Source organism: Sceloporus occidentalis, unplaced genomic scaffold (assembly GCF_023333645.1).
Source record: "Sceloporus occidentalis isolate IW3139 unplaced genomic scaffold, rSceOcc1.0.p SCAF_2, whole genome shotgun sequence".
NCBI lineage: Eukaryota > Metazoa > Chordata > Lepidosauria > Squamata > Phrynosomatidae > Sceloporus > Sceloporus occidentalis.
In genome coordinates this window covers 138,769,115-138,775,452 of record NW_028316982.1, presented here as the reverse complement: position 1 = coordinate 138,775,452, position 6,338 = coordinate 138,769,115, and the positions used below count along the sequence as shown (strand labels likewise).

Below are 6,338 nucleotides of genomic sequence, written 5' to 3'. Positions count from 1 at the left end.
ATACTAGGTACAGTTTGGTTACTGATCATGTGAAAATTAAAATGAATTATCCAACCTTTTCCTGATCTCTAGACTCTGATTCGACATCCCAGCCAACCTTTGCAGAATATCCACTGATGTTTCTAATATAAAATAAATTATTCTAGAACATAGAGACCTTTTTATTAGCAAGTCATGTGAAGAGAATAGCCAGAAAAATCCAATACATCATTCTTAAGAAGGAATTTCATTGAACAAAGCAATATGTTAATCTCAGATACAATGGTTCAGCATAAAATAGTAGCCAATTTTGTTTGAAAAGAAACAAAGCAAGAAAGTGCAAGAAAGAAGTGCTCTTAAAGCTGTTAAAAAATATAAGAAAAAAATGTTCAGGGGCAAACTTTTTGAGCCTTAAGAATGGATTATTATTATTATTATTATTATTATTATTATTATTTATATAGCTCTGTAGATTTGCACAGCACTGTACATAAAAAAAATCTTACTACCAAACATCTCATTACAGTGAGATGTTTGCCACTTATTGACCTCAAAGAGTCATTTAATGAATGTAAACCCTTCCTCAATATTATATGTTACAGGAATAGTACTTACTTTAAAGTTTAAATTTATTTAGAGCTGGTCATTTCTTAAATTATGGGTATTTTTTTCCTCAGTGAAACAAGATGTCTTGACTCAAGACAAGATCAGGTGTTGTCCATTTCCTATTAATTTTATTGTGCTGGGATTTTTATTTGTGCATGAAACTATCATACACAACATACTATAGTTTGAGTGTAAAAATGTATTTTGCAAAAAAGTAGTGGGTTTCCATAAATGAAATATTTGCAAAAAGCACTGAAAAGTGTGCATAAATAAATAAGGGAGAAACAGGCATTTTATTTCATAATCTCATTAAGGGTTTTTTAAATCTGTGAACAAAAGAAATGAAGATTTACAACACTCACTCTGTGTAGGTTAAATATCATTGAATCTGACTCTGAGCCAAAAGAATATGAACACATAGGGCCTGAACAGACAGGCCAAAATAAAGCTGTTTCAGGTCACTTTGGAGGTATGCTGTTTTAAAGATGCTTGCATTCTAAGAGGCCAGAAGCCTCACCAAAGCCACACTCCAGTCCTAATGAAAAGGCACCTTTGGCGGGGTACAGACGGGCAGGAGAAGACGTCTTGGAGGTGTATTTAGCTCAATGCGGAGCTTCCAGACGGCCCGCCCCGGGGACGTGCTTCAGGTGTTGGGGCTTCCACACGGGGGGCAGTGAAGACGCCTCACCTGGGTCCGTTTCAGACCCGTAGCTTCCATACCGCCGCCTCGGAGGACGCCGCAAAGAAAGGGGCAGCTTCCGCATGGGCGGCCCAAACCGCGGCTTTTTTTTTCTTTTGCCGGCTAGAGGATGCGCAGCTGCGCATCTCCAGCGCTAAGCAGCGGCGGCAGAAAGCCTATGTGCTCATTTAAAGCGCCCAAGCCCCTTTAAAACTTGTTTCCCCGCTCTGCCCAAGAACAATGGTGGCAGAGGAGAACGTGGTGCCCATCCTGGTATCATGCATCATTCTGCACAACATCTGTGAGACCAAGGGCAGGGTCCTGGATGAGGGCATGCGATATAGGCACCGTTTTGTGCTGCCCACCCTGGCACCAATCACAGACGCTCAAGAGAAAGAGAAGAAGAAAGCAGGGGAGACTGTGAGGAATGCCCTGGCAGATTTTTTTCTGACAAGGAGAATCTGAAGGATGGCTCCTGTGCCATCATCTGTGATGTCAGAGTGCATTGTTCTGAAATACCATAAGCACATGAATAAATGTATCCCATTATCCACAGTTTGAGTCTGCCTATCATTCCTGATCTGTGCTGTGGGCATGTTTTGCCACGTGCCTGAGGGGGACACACACAACCACACACACACAAAAGGTCTCCTGGCGCCGGTTTTCCTGGGTGAAAAAGATACATCAGCTCCAACTGCCAATTGCCCCTTTGACAATGTATCAATCCCCCTGAAATTCAAGCTTTCCTAATGGCCCATTTGAATGTATCAATAGGGCACCCAGAGGGCATCTATTGGGGGAGAGATTCAAACTGCTCCTCTGAAAGCTTTCATTGGCCTAGGACCACCTTGGCCTAACGGCCCTGAGCCACAGGTGCCCATATATACCCGTGTGCAACTGTGCAAGACCCCAGGACGGCGATCAAGATGGCAGAGCCACGCAGGAGGGTCCCAATCCGCATGGCCTACTGGACTGATGAGGAGGTCGGGATCCTCCTGGACTCCCTGATGCCACAGGCAGCCGCTCGAAGGGTGATGGCCAGCACCAACAAGCCGAACCGGGGGTATTTTCTCCAGGCGTCCCGTGCCCTCGAAGAGCGAGGGTTTCGAAGAAAGATGCATCAGTGCAGAGTAAAGTTTAAAACTCTGAAGGCATCTTTCTTCGAAACCCTCGAAGACTTCGGGGAGCACCCCCCGGTTGACAGGCGGCCACCATTCTTTGAGCGGCTGAAGGCCCTGTGGATCAGGGGAGATCGGCCCAGACCAGAAGATCGCCGTCCTCCAGGTAAGCCAGAGCTCTTGCCATGCCCTGTCCTCCCCTCCTTGACCCTTCCCTTGCCCTCCTCTCCTTCCTGCATGGTGCCAATGCCATCCTCCTCTTCCCTTCTGCAGGCGTGCGGCCGAGGCGGAGGCGGAGGGAGGGAGGGCACCGTGCCAGGTCGCCCTCTCCACCATCCTCGGGGGACGAGGATGTCCCCGAGGGTGGGCCACAGCCGGGACCAGCTGCTGTGGCCCCTCCGCAGCCAGAGCAGGCTCCTCTGGCGGCAGGTAGGTCCCTAGGGTGAGGGGTGGGGGTTGCCTGACTGCAGCCCCCACGACACTTGTGCCCTCGTCTGCCATGCCAGCATGGTAACTTGGGCCTTTCCTTCCTCTTTTCCAGGGCTTGAAGTCCTTGCTGCTGTTGCCGCCGCCGAGGAGCCTGGCCCGAGCCGCCGCCTGCCAGGGGAGCCAGGGGACTTGGCCCTCGATGCCAGGACCCTGGATCGGGTCCTCCAAGCCCGGCAGCAAGGTAAGTGCGGAGGTGAACCCAGGGAAGGGAGAGGGGGCACCCAGAAACCCTGCGCGTGGGAGTGGGTGATGGGCTCCACAGGCTGACCCTAACCATCCTCTTTCTTTTCCCCCCACAGAGAACCGGACGGAGAGGATGTTCGCTGCCTTGGAGGAGAAGGTGGACAAGCTGGCGGAGAGAGTCTCCTCCATCGAAGAGACCCTGCAGGAACTCCTCCGCCGGCTGCCCGCCCCACCGCCTCCTCCCCCTCCCTGAAGCAGCTTCCCTCCCCTGCCCTCTCTGCCATCCCCCCTTCACCACCACCCCCTTCACCCTCCCCCTTCCCTTTGTAAATATTGTAAATAAGATTTTTATTGTTATTATTGTGAATAAAAAAGTTTATTTTTAAAAAAATTTGTGTGTTTTTTTTTCTTTTGCCGGCTGGTGGATGCGCAGCTGCGCAGCTACAGCGCTAAGCAGCGGCGGCAGAAAGCCTATGTGCGCATTTAAAGCGCCCAGGCCCCTTTAAAACTTTTCTGCCCAAGAACAATGGTGGTCTCCTGCCAGCTGGTGATCAGCTGGTGTTGGCATCCTTGTCCGCTTGCACTTTGCCAGTGTCACCAGCATCATGGATGCCTCCTCTCCTTTGGTCCCCGCGCTCTTGCTGAATCTGCAATGCACAGCTACAGCTGTCTCCGCTGCCACCACTGTCCCCCTGCCGTCCCCCATCACCTCCCTTGTACATATGTAAATATTTACAGTTTTAGGGTTTTTTTATTGTTAGGTGAAAATGGCACAGGAATGTGTGTAGGGGTGCACTTTAAAGTCCAAACTTTCCAAGCAGCGCATGCGTACATGTTGCTCTAGGGTTAGGGTTAGGGTTAGGGTTAGGGTTACGAGTCTTAAAATGCGCTGCAGCTGTGCTGCAGCTTCCACACCTGCATGGCAGCGGACGCTGCAATTAAAGCCTGACTGCAAACTGCGCATGTTCCAAGACCCCAACTCATTATGCGACGCAGCAGACACGGAGCTTTTAAATGGGCAACTTAAATTAGCGGCGTAGCAATTCTGGTGTACTGGTGCAGCAGCTCTCATGGCTTCTTCCACTTCTCGATATGTGTCAGCATTCAGGTAGGACTGCTCCAGTTTCTGCAAAATGTTTGGCTGGGACCATATAGCTATGAGGTCAGCCGTCTCCACATGAGACCAAGACGTCCCCCTGCCTTTTTTCGGGGTGCTGGTGGATGGCTGAGCCATCCTGCCTGGTGGCAAAGGGGAGCCGCCGCACTGTGCCCGTTCCCAGGTGAAAATGGCACAGGAATGTGTGTAGGGGGTCACTTTAAATTCCAAACTTTCCCTTATCACTTTCTCCAACCAAAACATCCGCCGGCAAAACTTACAACTTCCCGCGATTCCAGCAACGCATGCGCACAAGTGGCTCTAGGGTTAGGGTTACGAGACTTAAAATGCGCCGCAGCTGTGCCGCAGCTTCCACAGCTGCATGGCAGCGGACGCTGCAATTAAAGCTTGACTGCAAACCACGCATGTCCCGGACCCCGACCCATTATGCGACGCAGCTGACACGGAGCTTTTAAACGGGCAACTTATATTTGCGGCATAGCAATTCGGGCGTACCGGTGCAGCAGCTTACATACGGAGCTGCGCACGTACGCCGCAAATCAAAAAGAAGCGGGGAAAAGCAGCACCTTTTTAATGCCGCCTCTTCCCGCTTGGGGCGTGCGGGGGGCGTGTTCATGGCGGCATTCAGGTAAGGCCCGTCTGAAGGCTCTACCTTCATGACGTCATGAATACACCCCTTTTTGCCCGTCTGTATCCCGCCTATATTTTGTGACATGCTATGAACCTGAACTGCAATCATTTTTCATTTCATAATTTCCCTTAAAGCTTCTTCCTAACAGTAGTAGGGATGGGATATTGTGTGAACATTTAAAAAAAGAAAAGCCCTATTGTTAGTCTCCCAGTTTTCCAATCAAACCTGACATTATTTTCTGATCTATCCCTGAAGGAATTTATTACAAAGCAACAAAGAAATTATAAGGGGTATTTTTTTTAAAAAGTGTGCTATTAGTCTTCCTAATTGTCAGTCCAGACTAACTGCCACATGGGACATTTGCTGCTGCACAAGCTTTTGCCAATAGAGGCAACTTTTAAAAGCCTGAATTCTGTGTAGGGAAGTAGATTAAGCAGTTAGGAGAAGAAAGGAGGACAGAAATACAGAAGGGAGAACACTACTACCTAGATAAATATGGTTATAAAGTCAAGTGAAAGAAACTGTTAAACCTTGTAACTACTGAAGTAATTTATACACTCTAACTAGCTTGAATAACTTCCTGCATAAAAGATACTGTATTCAACTTTGCTTGTAAATAAAACTTGTTCCTTTGTTTCAACAAGTAGTTGCCTGACATGTGCTTATGAATAACATCATCCACACTACCAAACACACACACACACACATATGAGAGACCTTTTGTTATTTAGGACATTTCAGATAGTGGTGTTTAGCTATCACTTAATGTTATTATTATTATTATTATTATTATGAAACTTTATTTCTATAGCGCTGTAATTATACACAGCGCTGTACAAAGTCGGTAAAATTAGGAGTAAATAAAAGCCTGCCCAAGGCGTACATTCTAAGATAATAACAATTAAAAGAGGAATAGATAAAATTACCATATAGAAAGGAAAAAACAGATTAAAAACATCAAATATCAAACAAATCACATCACATCAAATATTGTCAGACAGCCAGATAACAATCACAAATTCCCTGAGAACGCTTCCCTAAACAATATGGTTTTCAGCTCAGCTTTAAAGCTGGTTAGGGAAGTGATGAGCCGTGCATGCAGAGGAAGAAGGTTCCAGGAATGAGGGGCAGCTAGAGAGAAGGGACGGATCCGGGACGGGGCAGAGGAGATCCTGGGTTGAGAGAGGAGATTTTGGCTACCATAGCGGAGAGTGCGAGTAGGGATGTAGGGAGAGAGAAGATCAGTTAAATAAAGAGGGGCCAGCCCATGCAGGGCTTTAAAGGTGAGTAGCAAAAGTTTGTACCTGATGCGGAAAGGAAGAGGGAGCCAGTGAAGGGAAGACAACAGAGGGGAGACATGATCATAACGGCGAGCAAGTGAAATAATGTGTGCAGCTGAATGCTGAACAGAAATTAATGGGTGGAGGTGAGAGAGAGGAAGCCCTGCCAGGAGGAGGTTACAGTAGTCTAATCGTGAGACCACTAGGGCATGGACCAGTGTCTTTGCGGTAGAAGCTGAGAGATATGGACGGATTT

The 6,338-nt window shown here is 47.7% G+C and overlaps 1 long non-coding RNA gene across 1 annotated transcript; it reads left to right on the top strand.

The window, feature by feature from the left end:
• The first annotated feature begins 2,660 nt into the window (after positions 1–2,660).
• LOC149319082 (uncharacterized) lies at positions 2,661–3,445 on the top strand. Its single transcript, XR_016279842.1, has 2 exons — positions 2,661–3,052; positions 3,171–3,445. It is a non-coding gene; the product is annotated as an uncharacterized LOC149319082 (long non-coding RNA).
• Positions 3,446–6,338: the final 2,893 nt, after the last annotated feature.